Source organism: Corvus moneduloides, chromosome 6 (assembly GCF_009650955.1).
Source record: "Corvus moneduloides isolate bCorMon1 chromosome 6, bCorMon1.pri, whole genome shotgun sequence".
In the NCBI taxonomy this organism is placed as follows: domain Eukaryota; kingdom Metazoa; phylum Chordata; class Aves; order Passeriformes; family Corvidae; genus Corvus; species Corvus moneduloides.
Window position 1 is genome coordinate 53,018,502 of NC_045481.1, and position 26,210 is coordinate 53,044,711.

The 26,210-nt window shown below is 37.3% G+C and overlaps 1 long non-coding RNA gene across 1 annotated transcript; it reads right to left on the reverse strand.

Moving 5' to 3' along the window:
- Positions 1–234: 234 nt before the first annotated feature.
- LOC116446178 lies at positions 235–21,465 on the reverse strand. Its single transcript, XR_004241074.1, has 4 exons — positions 21,246–21,465; positions 20,262–20,382; positions 15,660–15,760; positions 235–984 (listed from the first exon to the last, which is right to left on the reverse strand). It is a non-coding gene; the product is annotated as an uncharacterized LOC116446178 (long non-coding RNA).
- Between the last annotated feature and the right edge of the window lie 4,745 nt (positions 21,466–26,210).

The window sequence follows — 26,210 nt, forward strand, 5'->3', positions numbered from 1 at the left end:
CTTACACTAAACTGAACCCGAACCCCCTAACCCTAACCCTAACCAAACCCAAACCCTAACCCACTCTAACCCTAACCTGAACACTAACACCCTAACCCTAACCCGAACCCGAACCCCGAAACTTAACCCTAACCCTAGCCGGAACACTGAACCCCGAACCCTAACCCGAAACCTAACCCTAACCCGAACCCAAACCCGAACCTAACCCTAACCCTGCCCTGAAGATTTGTTTTATGCCCTTTCTGATCATTCAGAGATAATTAAAGAAACCCAGACATGTTCTACATTCAAATAATCTATATATGCAATTTTAAGAAAGGGAAGGAAGAACTAAACTGAAGAATTAAGATGGTTCTTTTTAAAGCCTATTAGCTTTTGAACCCATGTGCTGTTTTATCTGGGATAACTGCATGTTTATCCTGCAGGAACCACTTTATTCTTTTCCCTACAAACTCAAAAGTCATTAATTGACTTTTTAAAAAGTCCTCCTCTGAACCTGTGCAGTCCTAATGCTCTACAACAAATAGAGCTAAGCCATCTTTAAGTGAGATATTGAAGCGAGTCTGGGCATTACAATAATTTAGTTAGCTCTGTGCTGCCTTTGCTGGGCTAGTGCTGCTTTAGTACTGATATGTCACACTCCAGCCTATGGTAAGCAGGGGCCATGTTTTTATATACTCTTGCAAGGCAAGACATCTGAATAAGCAGCCTGAATTATCCTACTCCAAGTTAGTCCTTTTATAATCCGATATTAGCCTATAAAAGTGAGACTGGTGGAGCAGTATGCTCAGTTGATCTGAACACACTGATTTATACAAGTATAAAACCAGAAATTAAAGGAAAATATCCGTCTCAAATTCAATCTCTTACCTTACTGAAGTCTCTCTTGTTTCTTTCATCTAAGATGGATTCCTCACATCCTGAGTAACTTCTGTGTTCACGTTATGAAGCGGAGATAATGCAACGCTTCAAGTACAGATACGCCTATTAAACAGGATTTTTGAATTGCATGAGAAATGTTCAAATGGGAAAACTTTGCAAAAATGTTTTCATCCTCTGTACAAGCAAGAATATAGCATCTGCATGTCTTCTATATAACTCAGGCAACAATATCCTGGCAACCACATTTCAATGGAACAAATCCAGGTAATTAAAATTACTAGATCCAGCATCCATCTCTTGTTATCATCCCACTTGATAGGCCAGACTTACTCATTTGGGAAGCGATGGTCAAAAATCTGCTAGATGTAGTGAAGTGAGATGTTGTCTGTCTCTAAGCCACAGAGCCTTTAATTTTGTTTGCCATTGCCCATTTAGCCTTCTCTTTCATAGCACTATCTTCCCGAGAACTTCAAAAATGAACTCTACTGTTTTGTATGTTATACTTTGCAGACATCGGCATAGTTTGGTGGATTTCATTAATACTTCACTAATAACCCTGTCAAGCTTTGTACTTTCTGTATAAAGGCTAAAAGGATTAAATTCACTGCCCCAATAAAACCACTTAATGCATTACCATCCTCATCATGTCCACTCATTCATTTTAATAGATTCCTAATACCGTAACACAAACCTTGGCTTCCACTCTTCTGCAACTGCACAGCCTAATCCCCCTGCAGAAGCCAAACTTCTACTAAATCATACCATGAGGCATGAGTTCAGTAATGAAGAGCTTTTGGATTCCCTTTATTTCAGTGGTCATGTGAGCAACTGCTCTGAACTGTATGTTGATGTCTGAAGATTTCAGCAGTGACACCATTCCTCTGACAGGGAAAATGAGGCAGGATGCTACTCTGCAGCAAAGTACAAATGAACAATTGTCAATCTAGATATCTTGGTCAAATCAGACCTCAAACTCACCGTCGTACAAAGCAAAAAAAAAAAAAAAAAAAAAGGGATCTTGCATTTGGATGCATAAATGTAATGTATCTACATTCAAACTCATTATCTCTAAGATTTAATTCTCAGCCTTAGATACCATGCAATGATCTCACTGTCTGCAAAGAAACACTAGAAGAAATACTGTTCTTTCTGATAAGAAACGGGCTTTAAGGTGACAGGCACAACAGAGCTGGTAACCTACATAAATACTTTATGCTTCCTTGCACTGTATCACCCCACATTTACCCTCAATTCTAACCTGTTACAACTATCCTCTTCTCTTCCTAAAATGTAGCAACTTGATTAACGGAGAGGAAATTTCTGTTCTCACTGTTTATATCTAAGGTTGCTGGTCCTCCCACAATGATCTATTTAAGCAAAGTCAAATACCCCAGGGAAACACTTCAGGAAGTAAGGGGGAAAGAAAGAAACTAAATCCCTCTTTCGAGAAGATTGGCTCCTCATTCCCTTTCCCAAGCTTACCTTCATAGCCATAACTATCAAATTAAAATATGTTTAAATGCACAAGGTGAAGCAGATTGTGTTCCCTTAACTATACTTTACCTGCTTAAGAGACTAGCCTAACACTACAGGTCTTGCATATGAACAAAATTTGGCTTTCAGATATGTACAAACCAGAGCCCTGCAGATACACAAAGATGCACAGTGCTGATTTTTCTTACGGAATCACAGACAAAGCATAGCTTTGGAACAGTCTGTCCACATCTGTCCACACACTTTTCTCTTTTCCTTTTCAAAATTCATTTTACCTTGCCAAGAAAGCAAAAAGATTTTCCCCTGTTTGATTACATGCTCAATCACTACCAGCTCACTTTCTACTGCCCAGTTACTGTGCTGAAACTGAAGATACAAGAGAAGGAGATCCTGAAAGTGTTTTCCATGCTTACAGCAGAAGAGAAAAGCACACACACACACACACCTCTTGATGCCCAAGTGGACAAAACACAACATGTGAACAGAGACAAAATACATTGCTATTAGCTTCTGCACAGAGGATGCCCTTTTAGCATTTGGAAAGGGCAAGAATATTTTCATTATGAATCACGAAGTAGAACAGCTTTTGCTACAGATTCAGAACAGCTCACGCCATTTCATCTCTGTAAATACAAGGATTGCTTGAAATGGCTGAGATGTCTCATCTAAAGAGACTACAATGGCCTAGCAAAAAGGAATAGATGGAAGCTGAATGATTCCTTTTATACTTTTACAAGGCTAATTTTAATTCAGCTTTTAAAGTACTTGAAGATTTTTAAATTTTCTATTAAGCTGAATGAGGGTAGGTTTAGATTAGATATTAGGAAGGTATGTTTTACTGTAAGGGCAATGAGGCACTGGAGCAGGTTGCCCAGAGATGTTGTGGACTCCCCATCCCTGATACTCAAGGCCAGCCTGGATGGGGATCTGAGTTACATGGTCTAGTGGGAGATGTCCCTGCCCACAGCAGGGAGTTGGGATTAGATGATCTTTAATGTCCCTTCCAACCCAAAGGATTCTGTGATTCTGTGAGCTATCTTCATAGAGGCTACTAACACATATAATAGAGCCTGCACTGAAATGTTAAAAAAATTAGTTACTAAAGTCATACTAAATATGAGTGTGTTACACAAGGTTATGTTGAGTGTGCACAAAATATTTAAATTCTTTAACTACAGTTAACTAAATCTACATAGCAGCCCCTGCAGCACAAAAATAATGAGCATTACTTAATGAACTTTCCAACTGCTGTTGAAATTCCAAAAATAAGGGAGCATAAACTTCCAGTCCAGGAAAGATTACTTATCTTCAGCATTTCAAATACCAGGCAAAGGCCAGTGAAAACTTTCAGCTGTCAGACTTAGTGATTAAAGTCACTGTGATCAATGATTACATATTAAACTTGCTGAAAGCTAAATTTATCAAGGTTCTCCTAAACAGCTGATGTAATACAGAGTATTTTGGTGGCATTGTTATAAAGAAGAAAGCAATGGATAAAAAGAAGGCACTTCAAGAGTGGTGCCCAGAGGTTTCAGGCAGTATCCACACTGCTAAGATGATTGACTTCTGTAATTAGAGTCAAGTGTATATTCAATAAATTAGACTTGAATAGTAAATTCAAGATGCAAAGGCTATTGTCTTTCTACTTCATGAAAAAAGGAGAAGAAAACACAAACATTTACTAACCACAAGCAGCAGTTTCCAGTCTTCTACCACTACATTCCTCTACTAAACTTCACTTGGATGAGAGCTCCAACCAGCAGCAATCAGCTCTGGCCTGTGTGTACACTTGAAACTGAGGCACATTTGCCTGTTGTTTTACAGGTTGTTCTGCCTTGAGCACTTCCAAAAGCAATCCTGAGAAAAGACTGAGCATGCAGCTGAGTCTTTAGGAAAGCAGTTACTGCTTCATCACCTCCCTGCAGTACTTGCATGTCTCACAGCAAGCCTGACATTCTTTTGAGACTATAAAAGGCAGCAGCAGATAAATTAATGGAATTTTTAGAACAGAGCAATAAAGTACTTTGAAGTAGCAAGCAACTAAAAAAGGAAATCAAGCAGCCATTACATCAGCTGAATGACAAAAGCATCTGAGAATCGGCTCGAAATTCAATCTGCCATAATCTTATATGAAAACATTATTCATTGATTCTTAGGACATTTTAAACTTCTCCCAAAGACTTGGTTCACAGAAAAAGGTGTTATACATGAGTTTTATTATAGTTTAATGAATGATGAAATATCAGTGGTACCTCTTTGAGGTTTAAGCAGAGCATTTTTACCCCACATGGTAGAATCTGTTCAGTTTCAGTATCTGTTTAGCTGTGGGTGAGCACATACTTCACTGTTTCCAGCAGCTGACCTGTGACAACTGCTGAGTGAGCCTTGAGAGTTGCTGCCATGTGCTCTTCAGCCTTCCTACCCAATGTCCGAACATTTCTGACCACAAAAGATGATTTTAGAGACTTTATATGTAGACTGTGTGGGTTCAGAGCCAGAAATAAGGAGCCTAAGCTCTACAACACCTGGCTTTTTGGCTTATACCATCCATACCACATCATATAGTCCTTCAATAACTGAATATCTCCAAATAAGCAGTTAAACATTAAAAAAAGAGAAAAAAAGCCAGTTTAACACATAAAAAATCTTCTAAGGGATGGGACAGCTACAATGTCACTGCACTAAGTAATTCAACTCATTCAACTCCAGATGTCTTCAAACCCATACCTTTCTCCTCATCTATCCCTCATATATTTAGCTGAAAAAAACATGGTTAATAGTTCTGATCCTGAATTGTTTCTCTAATATTGTCTGCCATCCCAAACAGCATTCAATTTCTTGATTTACATAATTCTTCATTGTTTCATCTATCTTTATTTCCTTTTCCTCAGCTTTCTGACTATTTTGCTCAGAATAACTAACTTTCCACTTTCCTGAATCACGATTTTCAGCTTTTAATTAGATAACTATTTTTCCAATTCAAAGTCTGCTCTCTGTTAAACTCAGAAATGTGACTTCTATCAGAAAATGTGAGAAATTGGTTTGATGCTTGGCAAATCTATCCCCAGGGGGCTAAAAGTTTGCTATACACAAAAGGAGCACTGACTGAAGCATATCTGAAGGCTGCCTGTTTCTTATATAGTGCTCTTCCAATGGTCAAACCATTCTACATGCTAATATATTGGTTTTTTCCACAGATCCAAAGCCAGTGAACAGATTGGGTGTAGTTACTGTGAACAACACCATACACATGGAAGCTTCATTTTAAGATAAAGGGAAACTGGATACCTGAGCATACAATGAAAAGTTATCCTAGAAATCTAAAGTGCTTGCTAAAATGCACTGTATTAGTGTGCTTCACACATTAAAACTGTACTATATTGTTACATTTTTCTTGCAAGGCAGAGAGAAATCAGAACACTCATTTATCATTTACACTTGTTGCAAGCTGATTTTACTGAAAACATACTCAGGAAAATAATGAGAAAATCACATGAAATTTACTTTGCACCCCATTTATGCCTCCACCAGGACAATCAGTTAATGCTAGAGCCCTTCTTTCAAAATGAGCCGAATTTTACAGTAGCAAACGCTTTGAAAATTCCATAGTGTGAAAAATGTACAGTGAAAAACACAAGTGCTGATAAACATGTCCTTTGTTTACAGTGTGAAAACAAGAGCTGGTCCCACTTACCTGCAGACTGCCTTTAATTCAAATGAAACTGAAAGACTCGATGAAGAAAGTGTTTTTAACAAGCATAATTTCTGAAAATACACCTACAGAGAACAGAAATATGAGACCTGTCTATCAGCTGGATTGTGGTGTTTGCTTTGGTTTTTGTAAACTCTGCTATTATGTGCTTCTGCCTTCTATTGATTTTACTTCCCAGGTTTACTCATGCTTCAGAGGACAATGATCCAAAAGTAATACAAGCACTCATTTAAGTACTTAGCACTTGTGCCAGAGTCCCAAGTAAAGATTTTCTTTTAAAAGGTGAGAAGGTCAGCTGTGTAAATCCTATCCAGCTGAAAGCTTAGGGAAGAAAAATGTCGGGCTGAGATGTTTTGGAAGACACTGATGTGATTAACAGAGCTTCTCTTTTGCCATGATGCAGGAAGAATTAAGCAAAACCAAAACCATGAAGCCACATGTAATTATTCCATTCATTTCCTACAAAACTTAAAATTTCAATTGCTTAAGAAGATTCCCAGGGATAGACAGGGCTGGGAAAGACTGGGAGAAACACAGGTAGAGGCCCAGCAAGTGCCATGAGACATGAACAGAGATTTCTGAAGGCTTATATAAGTTATTCACTCTTTCCTTTTAAACAGGGATAATACAAATCCAAAGCACTGGAAACAAACTTATCCTTGGCAATGGGTGACAGCGTGATGCCAGAAGAGTGGCTTTTAGTCGTAGTTGTTTATAAAACTCAGGGCACCAATATAAACTACACAACATATAAACACAAGTTTGCAACTGCACCAGTTAACATCTGCTTAAGAGGCTTTAAGCAAAAAAAAGCCTTCTAACTAAAATTTTCTGAGGACCTAACCATACAGCCCTTGACTACTTTAAAAACAGGTTTTAAGTTTGTGGGGGATACAATTATTACCAGTAGAATGCACTATCTGCAACAACTCTTTTGCCTGCTTAAAGTTGAAGGAATCATTGCCATGGTAAAATTATTGCCTTTCTCACCTGAACAAAAGCAGGTTTCATAATGACTCACATGTCATAATATAGTTAAGAAGTAGCAATCTTTTATTCCTGCTAAGACAGGACAGAAGTATTCCTATTCAAAGAATCTTTTCCTCTACTTGTTTTACATAGAAGTCTTTATACAAGTTTCAAATTACTTAAATTTCATGAGTGCTCTGCTCAAAACATTTCAGCACATCAGTAATTTCCAAATGTATTCATAAAGTTGCTTGCTTCCTTAACATATCATGGCTTCAATGCGGAAAATGAAACATCTTCTGTCCATTTCACTGGATGCATCATTCTTATTTAGCATACCTAAAGTCCTACATATTTATATATTTATCTGCTAATGTTTATGTGGAAGACTTACTTATACATTGGTTCTACATTCTACCTGCTGAACATCTGCTCTCCTTCATCACTGCTTGGAAAGGATTTTGACCTTCATCAGGCATTGTGGAAACCTCCCTAAGTTTTTCACTATCAGAAAGTCACAGCTGAGCTCTTTGAAGCCTTTAGAGCCGAGTCTGCAGTTTTCCTTCTACTGCTTTAAATACTTCTCTTAAATGTTTTTACCTGGTATGAAATAGATATGACACTTCAGTTTGGATTTGGATTTATTTTGAAAACTAAAGTTCACATTGCCTGAAAAGATGGCAGAAAAATTATTCTAATTCATCACAATCTCAGTAATAATGGGATTTTCTGCTTTTCTTCTACATTGCTCTGACAAATCCTTTGTTAAACTTGATTTTTTTCAAGATTACGGCCGTATTTTGAGATCTTTTTTCCTGCATAAATAGAACAATCAATAAGCTTTTAATGAAAAAGTGTCTTATTACAGTATCTTCCTTCTCCCTGAAACATAAAACTGCTTATTTTACATCTAGAATGAGACCTTTGCTACCTTACAGGGGTCTTTCCAATGACCTATTTGTTATATTGTAGTTGATTAGACTTAATCCAGCACTACTGAAGTCCTTACCCTCTCAGTATTTGTGCACCAAGTCATGCATAAAGAGTTTTCTGGAGACTGAAGCAAATATCTGTGTCCCTTTGACAATGCATCTCCATTTTTTAAAATATTTAAACCAGCTTCACTTGGCAAAGCTATCTGCTTAATAATATTATTTAGGTCAATTTCTCTCAACTTATTCTTACTGACTAAATATATCAAGAGGGAGCGTTTTTAGACTGCCAGCTCTTCAGAACAGGAAAAGCATTAATTCTATAATGTCAGGAACAACAATGTTATGATCTTTGTGCCCTGCTGTTAATTAAATAAGGAGCACTGTCACAGAACACAGATGGGTAAGTATGATCATAAGTTAGCACTCTGCCTGTTCCTCCTTCTCCCTCCATTATTTATCGAAGTTGTTTGGATTTGTTTATGAAAAAAAGCAATGACAACAAAGTTCTATTTTTTTCCTGAAAATGACTGCAGAACAAGCTCACATTGCTTCCCTTTACGTTAAATAGAAGCAAAGCTGAGGAGAACAAAAAGCCATCTCCATCAAAATTCAGACCATGTAATTTATCATTTGTGTATATCTGTCCTAACAGTACTTTTCCATCAAAAGCATTGTTATGATCACCTTATGTGACAGAACAGGAAAGAGCAAGTATATCTTAATAATTTTTTCCCTTTTGACATTGCCCTTTGAAAGTTAAAATAACCAGTTTTCACTACTAAACACTAACATACAACTTCTATAAAATTAAGGAGAAAGTAATAAATTTATATGGAGGAAAGTTCAAATTTTGTATGTGCTGACATGTTATGGGGGTAATCCTAGATTTAAATGAAATCAGTGTAAATTTACAGCAGGAACAGACAGAGACACATGGATCCTGACTGGATGTAGGTCTCTTGCAGGTGAAGCAGAAGAGAAAGAAAGGAAGAAAAAATGATGGTACTTAGAAATTTCACAACTGACATTTTTGGATGTACGTAAGGCTGCTCAGACTTTACTGGAAAAAAGAAAGTAAGTGTTATTTATCCACACAGGAAAAATGCACATATCTGAGGCCCCATCCCCTTCAGTGATGCCAGCAAAAATTTTGCCATTGATTTTAGCAAGAGCTGGACAGAGCCTCAAGGGACTGATGACATGAACATGACTGTCCTGTTCCCAGCCTTATGCACAGTCCACAGTGAAAAGAAGGTCTTTCAGGATGATTTTTTCAAGAAGGAATGCCTGCATTCCCAATTAAATATTTTGACACTCATTCTGATGAATTTAGCAAGGAACGTTGCTATTAAATGTATTTTTCTCAACAGCCAGATCCCCAGATCAGCATTGTACTTTTTGTAATTATTATCAGCTATTGTGTGCAGCATTTCTTTCTCCCCTTGCCTTAGTTATGACTCATTTTCTCCTCATAAAAAATAGTGCAGTTAAACAGTTCATTAAGTTTCTCTCTTTGCTGCTTGAGATGGTTTTTATCTATCAAACTGCTTCCTTTAGAAAAACAGAAGCACATTTGTGTTCTATTGTGTGAATAGATACCTGTGCAAGGACAACTAAAATATAAGTGTAAAAGTGTGTTTTATCAGCTACAAATAAACTGTCTCAAATACCATTGTCATCACTATGGATTTTCGTTACACTTGCTGTAACATGATTGTATTGCCATAAAAAAGTCATCCATGCTAGCTACGACCAGGAGAAATATTATCCTGTTAAACAGCAAGAAAACACAGCTATAATTACTTCCTGGGAAAACAAAACCAACAAAAATATTTATGCCATAACAAAAAACCCAAACCAAACAGGAAGAAACAAAGAAATCAACCTTCTTTGTTATAAACTAGCAGTATCTGATTTCAAAAATCCTATTTAATTCTACTTGCTGTCCTTCTCTACTGGTTTGATACACAGAAAAATCCTTACACTGCTGTTTTACATTGAGTTACAAGAGCTCAAGTTCAAACATGCTACAGATTTTGCAGTTCAAATTCAGATTAAAAAGAAAAAAAAAATCAAACCAAGAAATCCAACCACACAACATGCTCCACTCCACCCCTCCCAACTTGTCTGGAAAGAACTGTCTCAGGAAAACTTGAGTGTAATAGGATTCCTTATACATCTGATGCTTTGCAGCACTCTTGCCAGACTGTTGAGCTCTTGGGTTTTGTTTCCTCTCTGGGTTTCATCACTGAAACCCAAATGCGGCCAACGGAAGAGTGCCAAGACAAAGGTCTTTTGGCTCATTCATTAGTACCCTGCTAAGTGGCAGTGTCAGGAAGTCTGCATGGGGTGGGAGGACAGGAGGCAGCAGTGGCAGGGAAAGAGCTAAGTATGAAATTAGGATGTGTTTACTTATCCCATTATGATAGGCTCCATTTACAAATGCTTAGTTCACTAAAACTTAGTTTCAACTCTAAACCAGTGAATTCCACACAGAAGCTTTAAAAATTGTCTTTACCAAAAAAAAAAAAAAAAGAAAAAAATTGGAATTTAATCTTATTGCAATTTTTCAAAATTTTCTGTGATTTTTCTCTGTGTGTTGGTGGCGTTTGTTTGTTTCGGTTTTGTTTGTTTGTCGAATTGTGAGAATTAAACAACTGCTGAACACCCAGCAAAAGGAAAATGAGAATCAACAGCAGTCAGAGGACCAGAGGACCAGGCTTGTTTGTCAATTATGATTTTAGAAGTTACTCCCTTTTATTTGAGTATTCCAGTGGCCAAATCATATAATGTACACAAAAGGTCACAGAAGCTTCTAAATGGATAAGCTGATGTCTTTCATGTGCCTTGTGGTATTTGGAAAACAACAATCTTCAGAACTTCTCAGCTGTAATTCTGCTTCTCTGCATGTATCAATTATATTGTAAGTTGCTATTGTCACAAATAGCTTCTTCTCTGAGCATCTGTTGCTTCACCCACAGCAACTGCCTGCACACATTGCTCTGTCTGTGCTGCCAGGTGCTCTCATCATCTTAAAATCCTTGTCTGACAAATATCCTTGAGGATTGGAATTACGTGATCTTTAAGGTCCCTTTCAACTCAAACCATTCTATGATTCTATGATTAATGAGAATTCTAGATGTCTTTCCCTACAGAGAACACCGTCATCTTTACTAGACCTGCTGGTATTTTGGACTTGTACTCCATTTCCTATACAGGAGATATTTTATTACACTAAATGGTAAGTTAGAGGGACACAGCCCTCAGGTAGGCCAGCACTTCTCTTGCTCTCTGAATGCCTTCTTTTTTCATACATTTCAGTCTACTAAGACAAAATTGCTGTAAGCTTCTTTTTGTAAAGTTTGAATAAGTTGGCCTGGCCTTAAGCTTTCATGGAAGCATTACGATTTTTCACTGTGTGCTGTCAGAAGTTTTTGATCTTGCAAGTCACACCTCAATATGTTTGAAAACAATTTTATTTATATGTAAACACCTTGAAAATGCTTTGCACTGTGATCTACAACAGTACATAATTCTCTGGACCATAACAGTTCAAAAGCAAACCTACCGGCTCTTTCTGCACAGTCAATAAAAAGCCAAGGAAAAAAAAACATGCAAAACCCAAAAACCAAAGCCAGACAGCTCCCAAACATACTTCCACTGATTTTTAAGATGTAACATGGGGCAAGACAGTCTGAGACAAGCATATATATATATATATATATATATATATATATAACATTTGCTTTCTATTATTTTCATGCAAACATGAAGTTTACAAGAACAAAATGAGTATGGCAGACCCCATTTAAGAACAGAGGTCAATTTCTAGGCCTAAGATTCTAAAACTGAAGACTTCAGCTTCCCAAACACATCTGACTACTATAAAACAAGGCAAAGGGAGTCAATTTTGGATCAACAACAAAACTGGCTCCATCACCTCCCTGGAGCTTTCATTTTTTGGGAGGCTTTCCTCATCACCTCCATCACTCACATATACAAGGTAGGATTTCCTGTGTTTTGCCTGCCCACAGGAAACCAGACTCACCCTGTTACTGACTTCTTGTCCCTTTCTTCCCTCCCACCCTGTTACTGACTTCTTGTCCCTTCCAAACCTTCTGGATCTGGGACACAAACTCATTTTAAGAAGCTGCATTTCTTCAACCACAGTCAGCCTCATTCCTCAGACCTGACCTAATGAGGGGATAAACATGGTCCAGACACACACTCCAAGAGATGCCACCACACTCTCTATTCCATACTGCTGGCTCCAGCTCTCGCCAGAAAAAGCAGCTGCTTTTCACTTCCTACCCTCCAGCACAGGCCTTGGCTCAAAGCCACCCTCAAGTAAAAAGTCTTGCATTTGTAAATGGATTTAACAAACTGCTTAGCGATTCATAAACAAAACAAGAAGGTGCAACATCTAAACAAACAGCACAGAATTTCATCCATTTCCTGGTGGTTTTCTCCCCCTCCTCTGCTCAGTAGTAGGTTTGTATTTTACAAATGAATACACTGTTTCCTTGCAGCACTGCATATACCATCGTATGCAAGAATTCTACAAAGTTGACAAAAGCTTGTGAATATGGTAATAAAAATCTTAGTATTTTTGTAGTCACAGCAAGACAACATTGACATTGCTGCTTATTGAGCATCCAGCTTAGTTCATGTGTGCATTTAAATTTTAGGGGCTGCAGTAAGTTGCCATACAGTCAACAGCATTTAAATCCCATGTAAGCCCTTTTCTCATTCAGACTGTAAAGCATCTTGTATTCCTAATCTTGCCTCCAAAATATTAACCCTTTCCATTACATATAACGTTTTACATACACACTGTATGGAGCACAGAATCATAGACCCATTAACATCAGAAAAGACCCCCAAGATCATCAGGTACAACCTTTTACTGCTCACCACTGTGTCAACTAGACCAGAGCACTAACTGCCACACCCACTCTTTTCTTGAACACCTCCAGGGATGGTGACTCCACCACCTCTCTGAGAAGCCCATCCCACTGCTTAACAACCCCTTCTGTGAAGAAATTCCTCCTGATGTCCAGCCTGAACCTTCCCTGGTGCAGTTTGAGGCCATTTCCTCTTGTCCTGTCACTGGCTGTCTGGGAGAAGAGACTGACCCCCACCTGGCCTTTCAGGTCATTGTAAAGAGTGATAAGGTCCCTCTAAGCTTCCTTTTCTCCAGGATAAACACCCCCAGCCTCTCCTCATGGGAATCTCCAGACACTTTCCCAGCTCCGTTTCCCTTCTCTGGACTCGCTCCAGCCGCTCAATGTCTTTCTTAGGGTGAGTGGCCCAGAACCAAACATGGCGCTTGAGTTATGGCCTCACCAGGGTCAAGTACAGGGGGCAATCACTACCATGGTCCTGCTGGCCACACTACTGCTGATACAGGCCAAGATGCCATTGGCCTTCCTTTTGAAAATATAGCCATAAAAGCAATTTATTATTTCTTAAAAATAGTTGAATGAATGAATGAATGAATAAATGAATGAATTAATGGCAAAAGGCTTGTTTCCTTCCATTATACAGCTGCTCTGTCCACATATCCCTAGTAAGAGAGCCCATAGATAATCCACTATAACCATTGCCAGTCTTTTGAAAAGAAATGGGAAGTTCCTACCAATTTTGTTTCCAGATCAGAGGTAGAGCATCCTTGTAAAGCTCCTCTTATGATACTGACCATATCTGTTTGCTTTTATAAAATTCATTATAGATGATTAGCTGCATGGATTTGGGAAGATACACTACACACAATTGTTTTCAATTCCAAGAATTCAAGAAACACTGTTTATAAGTGCCCCTACAAGTGTTTATAAGAAATTCCCTTCCATCACCCTTTCTTTTTTCTTTAGAGTTTCAGAATAAATTTGGGGAAATGAAGAATTTTAAATTCATTCTAACTTGTTCCACAACGTACAAAGCATTTATACAACCTTGACATAAATCCCACTGATTTTATTTTAAACAGATTTTTTGGAACTAAATTCAGGTTGCCTAAACAAGAGCAGCACCTTGGATGTCATCCTTTTTTTGTGTAATAGCAAACTTAAGTCTTCCTTGAAAATTCTTAAGGAAACATATGGATAATTTCACAGAGAAGTGTCACAAACCAAAGCCCTACAGAGGAAAGTAAAAATAAACAATATCCTCTTCTCTTCACTCATCCCATTAGAATAGCAACAGGATATAAACTAAGCAAGAGAGTAATTGGTCATCCTGATGGTAAAAGTCAGCAAAGAATTACAACTTTACAATATTATGGTAACAGAAGAAAATCACAAAACTCCACTCTAATTTGCTACGAAGGTAAAGTAAAACTTGTCTTATAAAACTAGACAATGATGTGCAATTTCTACCTTTTTTTTTTTAAGAGTATACACAATAGAATCTCATTATGCAAGTCCAAAATTGCTTGGCAGCGATTTGAGGGCAATGTGCTAGGGTTTGTGGTGAGGGGAGGAAGAGAAACACCAAAACACAGGATGTTACATGAAGGATCTGTAGTGCTTTGTGCTTGATTTTAATCAGTCAGGGTAACATTGACATCACATAGTCCTGACTAAAATCACTACTTACTGCTTTGTAAGTGTAGTACCTTTCTCTTGAAAGCACTAGGAATCTGTGCCTTTTGCAGTCTGCCATGTGTAACTCAGCTTAGTCCCACATAATTTCATGTATCTCACCTTCTAGTGACTGGAGGATCCAATGAGTGACTTTGAATTCCTTTTCACCAAGAACACCCCAAACACTCACTGCAAGCAGCACTGCCAGCAAGAGTGCCAAATGTGCTGTTGTTTACAGCAGTGGTCACCACTGTACCCCGGGAGGAGAGAGCAACCCTTTAAACAAAGGCCATTCATAACTTCCACATTTTTAAGGTTTGGTCAGTCCCTCATCATTCTCCCCTGTACCCCTTTTGAGCTACATTTTCTGCAGGAGATATACAGGTTTACAGTGGGAGCCTTTCCCACATTGGCACTGCTGTGACTGCCCAGCTGTGAATTTTTGTTGTTTAAAGCCCATTCTACAGTCTGCGCCAGCATTCAGAAAAGACAGTGTTGTCATTAGCAGTTGTCCTAGACTGATTTAAAGTGTGCCCCAAATCTTCCACATCATTCAAAACTCACTACACAAGCACTTTCTTACCTCCATGCCACCATCTTCCACCACACTCAGCCATCACATTACCTTCACAGATGGTCATGCCTACCTCTGTTTGACAGCTTGTATTACTCAGCTGTGTTTAATAGCAATCTTTAGTCTTGAAATAAAACAGAAAAAAATAAAAGCTTTGCTGACACCACCTAAATGAAAAATAAAGAGATCTTCAGCATTTTGAAACTAGGAATATTGCAGAATTTTTAAAAGTATTGTTTTGTTGGGTTTTTTTTAAATACCATTCTAGTTGGGAGTATATTTTCTGAATTTATATTCTTCCTACATGGCAAACATTCCCATTCATCAAAGATAAAAACTAATTTTCAGTGATCAACATATCCTGCCTGCTCGTTTGGAGCTGCCTCCAACTGTTACACCAAGGAGACACTTTAACAGTGACAGAAAGATCCGGCTGGTGCTGCTCCAGGAACCGGAGGCACTGGAGAGCACGTAATTCCTGCCCAAGTTCTGACCACAATCAAAACACTCACCATACCCTGGTTCTGCTGGGTGCTGATAACAGAGCAGTTCCACCTCACCCCTGCAGCCCTCTCTAACCTCCAGGGAATTCCACACCAGCTGGTATTGAATCCTGCAAGGATAGCACACAGCAACACTCATAACTGCCTGTGGCTCATGAGGCCATTTGCCTGTTAAAACTAATTTGTTTGGAGAGCTGCCAGGAATCTAAACTGACATTTCACTAACCCCACTGCTTGTGTTAAAGGGGCAGCTCAGCATCTGAGAGAGGCTAAAATTTTAGCTAACCAGCATTCAAATACAGTTGATTTAATTGAGAAGGGAAAGTGCTTTTAAGAGGCTAACAATATCTTTAGGAGCTGTTCTAGTTTGAAATCCATAGGGATAGGCACACATTTGTTTACTCTAACAATACCTTGAGCATTCACTTCTCTTAGAGTGAAAAGACAATTAAAAAAAACAGATGTTACCCTTTTTAGTAGTCCTATTTAATATGTCAAATACATTATTTTGTCTGAATAAATATTGTAACTAACAGTTTGTCCAAAGAAAAGGGTGAAAACTAGACAGAGATGTAACAGCATTGCTTCTCAGACTGAAGACAGTAGTGAAACATTTGCTTTAAGGCCATTATACAAATTATTAGTGCATCCCAGTGGTTTCAGGAAGTATCAGAAGTTCTTTAATGTGACATGAGTGTCAGTGAACTCCCTAAAGTAGCACTGTGTTTAGTATTTTATAACAGACATTTGTTCCTCAGCTTGGAAGTCTACAATTTCGTCACAAAAACACTCTTGAAAAGCACTGCAGAATTGGATAAGCTAAAGGAAAATGCTGTATCCTACAAAATTCAACAGTTTACCATTTTAGCCAATAAAATTTTAGCTAATATAAGCAACTAGACTGAAGAAAGGAACTGGAATTAATTCAAGTCATGATGACAGGCTAGGATTGTGTTTATATTAAAACAAGAAAAAAATTCCTTAATAAAACTCACTGATTTGGAGAAGCCTCTGCTTTCTATAAATCTATCCACACATTCAATACAACACCTTTTGAAAAAAAGGTTTAAAACATGAGAGCAGTATTCACTTTTGTAAATTCTTCCTGCTGCTATCTACCACAGCTCTCCAGTAAAGTAGTTGGAAAGAAATAAAATCATACTGATGAGTAAGAAATACTACAGAAACCATAATTTAAAAAAAACCTCATCAATCAACCATATGCTGCTTCAACAGCATCTACATTGATATTGCCATGCTGGTCAATCTTGCCTTACAAAAGTAACAAACAAGATACTCATAGAACTAAAGTATTTTGTTATGCTTGCCTATCATTATTAAAGCTGAGGAGCAATCATTTTAAAAAAACTATTTATTGACTTTGGAAACAGAAATGGTTACACAATTTTTTTCTAGTCTTACTCATACAAAATAACGATGCTTCAGCTCTGGGCATGCTCTGCATCTAGCCTCACAAATGGCTATAAAAGTGGTTTGGAGAAAAACTGAATCTGATTGCAGTTTGTTACAGACGATCCAACAACATAGACACATTACCATGGCCATATTAATTGTATCTAACTTTGAATTTGGCTCGCTGAGGCAGGGATTGGCCCAATGACCCCCAGAGCCCTTTTCATTGTAAACTATGCTGTGATTCGATGAATGGAAACCGAAAACACATGGCAACACCTCTTTTTTTTTTTTTTTTTTTTTTTTTTTTTTTTTTTAACGTCAATGTATTATTATTCTATTTATAACTCAATAGTGCCCCCTGCTGATGTTTTCCTGCTTGGCTATTTGTATGGAAAAAGTGAGGGTATGTTATGGGAATGTGTTAAGAAGGAAGGAAAATTGCAGAATGTTCTTGTTTCATATTCAGTCAGCACAGGGCAGAGAATGTAAGTGATCAACACCTTTACCAGGTCAGTTTGGAAACTGTCAGGATATTTAAGGTCAAAGCAGCTCTCTTCTCCCTCTGCCATTAAAATCCAGGATACTTCACAGCAGCCTTCAGAGATACAGAAAAATCCTACCCAGAACACATAAAAACCTCCAAAAAGAATTATCAGCCTTCCCTGCTACAAAAATAGAAGGTGTATGCAGATAACTTGAAGGAGGAGATTTAAAAGGATATGATAGAGAAACCTCTCAAACCTGGAATATCAGAATTAGCAACCATTCATCTTCAGCCGCCTGAGCTGTAGTTTTACATATACAAAACTGTGCAAGTGATAGAAAAAAAAATTATTATAATCCCTAGTAAGGAGAGGATTTTGGTGTAATTTATTGTCATCAGCCTTGGCAGACTGTACTTAGGAGGGCAACATCTGAACGGTTTTTAAGACACAGTTAAAAGGGATGTATATACAAAACAAACATTACAATACACAACAGAAAGGCAGCTTGTCCAAACACTTGTCACGATTATGACTGGCTATTTTAGAAGTCTCTCAGTTGTGTGAGAATTAAATTTTATTAAAACTGCTATAAAGGTTTGCAAAAGAGAGTCGATGTTCTCCCTTCAAAATTTTCAGTCTACTTAAATTTAATTTCTAGGCAAAATTATTCCTTTTTCCAATTTTTAGACTAATTTCCAAGCTTTGAAGTGCTCTGCAGAAGTGTTTTCTCTTATTTTAGACATCATTGCTAAAACCAGCTATTTTTTCTTTTGTATTCCTACAGCCTCAATGGCCAGCAAGAGTTCCTGCTAAACTGACTGTATTCCCTAGTTAATCAGGAATAATAGCCTATTAGCAATCACCATGATTGAACTTTTCTGAGGGCAAGTTATACAAGTATTTTCATAATAGAGGTAAGATATTAGGAAAAATATTTGCAGAAATGACACTGCCGTTCACACGTACATGAACTCAAGGATTTCATGTATCCTTCATAGTGTTTAAATACCTTTCATAAACATCTGCTTGCAAAGAAATGGTCTGTTTATATGCCCATGGAAAATAAAAATTACACTAAAGAAAGGTAAACCCCCATCTTTTTCTGTGTACTGATGAATGGGACAGAACAGCAAGGGAAATTCAGGCTAAACTTTCTGAAAAAATCCAACAGCAAAGTTAAGCAATGAAACTGATGACCACAAGGGTTGAAAGGTTTCCATCACTACAGTTTCAAACAGATGATTATCAGTATTGTATTCCTTAGGTACAGCTACTGCACAAAATACACAGATAAATTAAGAAAGAGACCTGTTTCTTTAAGATTATATTAGAAAACACAATGACCCTTGGCACTGTTAAAAAATGACTCAATGTTAGAAGAACATCTGAGTAAAAATGGATGAATCTGGTTTGTTGTTTGAATTGCATTATATTTGATTAAGACAAAGGAATTATGCCTAAACTAGTTAAAGGTGTTTCTCTTAGAAGTTTTGTGTTTCCAGCACATTATGAATTACCATACATGCACCCTGAAATTACAAAATAATCTGCTAAGGTGCAAAGGAGAGCCCAGTGAGATAACAAGGAGTCACTTGTGAAAGCTGTACCTCCCTTCATTTGAATGGTCTGATCTGTATGCATGTATAGTCACTTGACTGGTATAAATAAACTTTTACTCATACTTGCAGAGGCAACATAGTCTTGGGAGTTTCTTTACTGGCTTCTGAACCAACAGAATTCTTGACTGAGTTCCAGCAGTAGCTCTCTTAGTGCTAATGTGCAAGCCAGAAAAAACACAACTTGACTTTACTTCGCAGGCTGAGCTTGCAGCTAGGAATGGTTTTATTTATAAACATCCTGAAGCATGGATGGCAATTCCAGCAGCAAGGGCTACAAGGCACTAACAGTACCTGACTGCTTTGGCAAATGAAATCAGCTCAGAACTCCAGGCACACATGCGTGAGAGACAATGATTTCACTCCTTACATTATTCCATCTTACTCAATTTGGAGATGGTAGATATTGTTCTATTAAGCGCAAATCCCAGAATTTCCAGGCAGTTCACAAGACAGCATTTCTAGTGTAGCAGCTTGCTACTGCTGTGCTTAGATTCCATTAACCACATGGATCAAGAATACTAAAGCCAACATCTCCCAGTATAACCACCATGACTTATCAGGGAATACCAGTTTTAGAAGATGCTGTGAGAAGGGAAAGGAATCCCTGAAAACCTACAGCTGTACTTTTTTTTTCTCTAAGTGTGGTTACCTGCTCCTGGGAAGTTGCATTTTACAGGTACTCAGTTAAATTACTTTTAAATGAATACTTCTTGCTGCTCACACACCACCATTATCCCCTTGCCACATGGCTGTAGACGTTGAACAAGAATATCTACGCAGAGCAATACCTGGAAATAGGCTCCAAATGATCTAGTGAACCATTCCTCAGAGTACCTCTTTCCTTGCTACATGGCTTTAGAAGTTGAGCAAGAACATCTACTCCGAGCAACATGTGGAAATAGGTTCCAAATGATCTAGTGAAACATTCTTTAGAGTACCTCCTTGCATCTTAAAATAACTTTTGCTTCTGGCTGATAACATTTACTGGTTCTCTTCCAATGTGAGGCCTTAATTCAAGAAGATTGCCAGGCTTCTGCTTAGTCCAGAATCAATGGCTCTACTTGCACGGATCAAGTTAATTGCAAACTCACGTGTTGATAGGAGATATGAAAACAGGCTTCAAGCATGGCATCCATCCACATCACTTCTCAAATCACTGAACAAAATGTCCCTGGCCTCCCAAGCAAAATGTGGATATAAACACATCAGGTGCTAGGCAGAAACACAAAACAGACATTTCTTAAATTAATAGCTAGATACACAGTGTGCTATTACACTGGAGTTTTAAAGTAATCTGATTAATGTTTTTCATCCACAATGTAAGATGATAAAAAATAGTTTTGCATTATTAGCAAGATGCATGTTAAGACATGACATAGAATCATTGGCATAAAGGCCAAGTTTTAAAAGTGCACATTTTCTTCCCAGGATGAAATAAATTATATATAATATTCCTACTTTACAACTTGTAATTAGATCCAGTAGAATATTAGTTTCCATCTTGAGTGGGAAAGAAATTATAATTATTATTTTTCTCTCCCATATAAAGATTTATTGTCTTTTCCCTGGATCAGAAGTTATTAGTGTGCCCAGGAAAAATTAATGACTTCTATCTGAAAAGTAAGAGATGTTAATGAAACATTGGGGACGAGCAAAATTAAAAGTAAACACACTGATGAGAACATAAAGTAAACCTTAATAAAGTCCCAGCATCTCTGATAATTAATGCTGTGGTTATGAGTAAATATTAGTTAAGCTATAGCTATGTATTCCAGCAGTGCTTCCAATAAGGTAAAGGAAAACACCCATGAATTCTCAGTTAATGAGTAGGTAAATAGATAGAAGAGTTAGATTACTTACAGTTTATTATTTTAAAGGTATACAAAATATACTGATCAATTAAAAAAAAAAATCTTAAAAGGTTGGGGAGTAAGTTTTTAATAATTTTAAGAGTTTACTCAAAAAACTATTAAAGACAGGTGGGGTCTCCTGTTTATACCTTAAACTTTACCTATTCAGAACATCTACACAGGCAGGACATCCAAAGCATTAATGAATTAAAATATAAATCCTACCCAGGTTATGCAACATCCAGGACATTCATCCTTGTGCTCATGCAGACTTGGGTTTTTGCTCTCCAGGTTTTCAGGAATGTTAGAAATAGGCTTTATATTTCCAGCAGATTTCTGATTGATGCAAAACAGATTCATATCAACTTTACTGGTTTTTAACTAGATCAGTGGATATTTGCATTCATAGGCTATTGAACAAATCATCCTGATCTCATCTGGCAGGATAGAGCTCTGCCCACAAAAAGCAAGGATGTTGATCTGTTTAAACATTGTCACTTTCAGTGCTTAAATGAAAGTAGAAAGAGTTCTGTAAGAGAAAAAAAATAAAGGAGACATAGAAAAAAAACTAAATTATCAGAGAAAGTATTTTGGATGTTAAATACATTAAAATCAGGGTTTTTTTCTATTTAATTCCTATGTATGGAAGTCAGTATATAGTTTATATTATAAATCACATTAATGAAAAGGATGTTAGAACAACCAGTCACCTCCAGGAAACAGAGAAAGATTTGTTGACATATTCCCAAAAGCTTTCTTCATCTTCAGGCTGGTTCTCAGGCTTCATCCTTCCTGAGAATTTCAGCACAAGTGTTCTCTGTTATTTTTGGAACTGACTTCTGCACTCAAGTCCTTGCTTCTATAATGTATTTTCCCTTCCTTAAGCTTTCTGTTAAAAACTTGGGTTTTAGAGAGCATGCACAGATTTCAGAATGCAAAGAATTGTTTTAATAGGGATATAACACAAGATCTATTTTAAATAAGATGAAGTTCCTCCCCTACTTTCTAACATTTTCAAAAGTACCATTACACTATCAGAAGACACTGATTTCTACATTTATTCTGTAGTCTCTTCTTTCCATTTTCAGTACACAAGTAACATTATATTGAATAGGGAAAGTATTTTATTCTAAGCATTTTATGAAAAACAACAGTCATTATCAAATGCCAACGTTTTATGGCCAAGTACCTGTCAAAAAACCCTCAAACATTTCCGGTATGCTAATTTTATCAAAAAGACTAGAGGATGATGAAGACACGAGATCTCAATGTTCTTGGGTTAGCTACTAGTATTTCCATTGAAGCATTAATATGATTGAATGTGTTAGAAATGTACCGTTCATTTCAAAGAATGTGGTATCAGAACTCAAAAGTCCTCTTGGAAGAAAGCTTTGGCATGGAATAATCAGTGTAGTCTCCACCCCAAACTTTTGTTCTGTTTCAGTTTTCCTCTGTCAAGTGTGAGCTTTTGTAAACTAAGTATTTCTAAAAGAGAGAGGATACAGAATGGCAAAAATCCTGAAGTCATCATAAGTAAATTAATAAAAAATTAATATCTCTCTCTAGGTGTAACTCTGTTTAAAGTCTTAAAGACACTAATTTTTCTGAGCAAACATTCTATACTAAAAATCACTGATACCTTTGTTCTTTACATTTCAGCACTGCCATGTCATCTGATACCTCTACAGCCTTTTGTGTAATCCTCACTTGTCCTACTAATTGCTGACATGCATTTTAAACCTGTAATGCTGATGCATAATCCCTAAAAACAGCCTTCACCAGGAAGAGAAGGGCAAGGGGGAGAAAAATCGGCCTTTGCCCAGTAACTCTTTGTATATGTGATGCTTATCATCGAAAAAAAATCTATGATTGAACAACTCAGTGTTTATCAATCACATCTTCATGGGACAAGTAACACGTTTGACATGTTGGAAAACACTAAGCCACAGATAAAAAGATTACTCAATAGGAAAATGCAAAGCTATAACCAGAGAAAATACTGAACTCCAGAGTGTGAGTCCAAATCCTCTGTAAACAGTACTCTGGATAGTGACTGTGAATAGGAACCATCCTTGTGCTTGCCAGAAGGTGGCAATAATGATACTGTACTTGCACGGACAAATTTATATTTAGAAAGCTGGGGAGGATTTAAGCATCAAAAAAATTAACTCCATAGAATTGCACTGGTACTGCTAACTTTTTATGGCACTATTAATTTCCCTCTAGCCCCACAGGGGACAGAACAAAAGTCTCCTGTGCCTTATGGCTGCCTCTCTAGGGTTTTCTAAGAGAACCTCTATGCAGCAAAGCAAACCCATGACTGGACTGTTTCTCTGATTAATTTTTTTAAACCACACTTTTATACCTACTAAATGCACTACAGAGGTGGTAGATGGCCATCTAACTTTTTAGGTTTAGGTGACCATCTAACTCAGGAGAACATAATTATGTTTATCAAATAAATAAGGGAAGCACAATCATTTGAAGAAACACGAACAAAAAGTAGTACCAAAAGTTACTAATCCTTTTATCCAGCATAAAATGCTTCAGCTTTTAGTAGCTATACAAAATATTTCTTGGTCTGCCAAAACACAACACCTTCCAGTGAAACATTAACATAAATTAGAGGAATCATCCATTCTTACAGCTCTGGTTTGTTACACTTCATATTGTTTTGTAGGAAAAGAAAAGCCATAGCATTGCTCAAAATCCATTTAATAGGGCCTACTTCAGCATTCCTTACCAGCAAGACAGAACATCCTAACTCCTTAAAGTAACAAGTTTGATATACACAGCTAACACAGTAGCCTCTGGAACCAGCACAATATTAAACCACCTAATAGGAAAATTTATACTCATTAAACCCATTTTTAGCACTTTTTTAACTAATCAGCCCAGCACTTTACTAAACCTGCTTACTACCTCTTCAATATACACATGTTGTGCTAGGGCCTAGAGTACATCAATAAGTTCTGATGGTGCTGGCCAGCCTCCCCCCTCCAGTGCATTCTACCACTACCCTGCCTACAGCCAAAGTTTTTCTCCTAAAAATCAAATGTAAAGATATTTTGCTACTAAAATATCCTGCTCTGACCACTCAGCTGTTTCCAACTGGGGCTTGTTTATTTAAGGACATGCACCTGAAGCATAAATGGTAATTTGCTTGGAAAGAGTAGTGGTCGGGTAGGTAGAAGTCTTTTTTTTATTATGTTATTAAAGTAGCTTTGCTAAGCTCAATTTTCATTCCTGGAAAAGGCTTATTATTCCGTGTGGTAATGAAGTTTTCAGAGATTGTTTTTTACTGTATATAACATATATGATAAGTGAAAGCTCAATTTGCTGTATCTTTATTCATGTAAGTATTTCTTGTTTAACAAGATCTTCTTAACAATCCAAGTTTAAAAGTAGTAATTTAAATTTACACAGTAATAAAAGCCAATGAAATAAAAAGAAAGGACAGCAGGATAAAACAAGCCTCTTTTCTTGAAATGTCCCTAAGTGCTCATAAAGTGAAAAAAAAAATCTCTTTTCACTAGAACAATAATTTACATACTAAAGAGATTCTATATAGCCAATAGTGACTCATTGTTATGAGTGTATATGGGAAAAAAAAGGAGTCTTCCTGCTTTAAACAATATAAAAGCCAATAGTATAGTAATAAAATTTTAAACTATTTAAAATGTGTGTAGCAGGTTTGTACCAGGAAGAAAGAATTGTTTTCCCTCTTTAACTTTGTCTTAATATTCCTTAGGTCTGGCCCTATAAAATCTTTCATTAAAACTAGTTTTCTGTCCATGAGGAAATCTAGTTTTCTACAGACACTGGTGAACAAATACCTCAGGAATAGGCTGCCTTTTCAGTCCAAATAGCTTTGGCATTAACGAAAATATCTAAAAAGTGGCTTATTTCTGAAAAATCAGCCTATAAATCAGAAAATTAGGACTTCCAATTAGGAACTCTATTAATTAGCACCTGGCTTTGCATAACATTGGTTCTGGCATGTTTTTAATGCAAAAAATGCATTCTCCCTCCTATAAATTTCAACATCACTGTGCTTTCATTCCATGTTTCTCTACAAAAGGTATATATGGAACAACTCTACTCAAAGAATAGGAGAAATATTTGTTACAATGCACTGGAGCAGGTAACTCAGTTCAGAATAATTACTGCATAAATAAAAATCTGAAGTTCACATTCAAAATGTTAAATAATTAAAAATGCTACTTATTCTGGCTTCACAAAACAGGCAACACTCCAAGTCATCTAGTCATTACCACTATAATGACACCAACCTCCCATGTCATTATAACACTATAATAGTGTTATAGTAATTCATACTTATTTTTAAAATAAAATTAATTTAATGCCTTATAGTTGTGACTATCAATTAATTCAAAATTGTGTATTCTGTGGGTGATGGCTATAGGACAAAATCATGTTTGCTTTAGGATTTATTAGGCTCTGTAAATAATGTCACAGTTTTTTGTTTGTTTTTTTAATCATCTCAGTAGAAATGTGACAGATCTTTTAGTCCTTTTTTTTCCCTTGGTACAACTGCAAAAATGACCTAGATGGGTCATGGGTTACTGTGCTTGCTGTGTCTGATCCAAATATGCAATGTGTCTGCCATCATAATTGGAAAAACACAATTTAGGAGCCCAATTGTGTAATTCCTTCTTTACTTTGCATCTCCGTGCGGCTGAATCCCTCACACAGCCAAGGCTCCAATGTTATCAGATTCAGTATTTGTCATTAAAAACACTCACCTAACTGGAAAAGAGCTGGCCCAGCTCTGGCTGAAAAATTATAAATACGCATGAACAGTATTACACCAGCTGAGCTAGTCTGATAATATTAATTTGGATTTACACATTGGTTTCCCACAAATATGGGGAAAATCCGCACGTTTTAACGCGTTTATTTGGAAATCTTTTGATGATTTTGAGATGTCGTGAGGAGAGGCGCCACCTGAGGGAGTCGTGCTCCAAAGACGAGGGAGCACCCAGGCAAATCTACTGCGTACACACAAACACTCAGCGCGGCTTTTTGGTGTTCTAGAGATGTATACGGACGCATTCCTAAGGGTACCTGCGTGATGTGTGTCGGAACGAGGGAGCCCCGCCCTCGCACCGCCCCGGGGGCGGGCCCGGCCCGTTCCGCCCCGTTCCCGAGCACGTCCGGGTCGGGCGC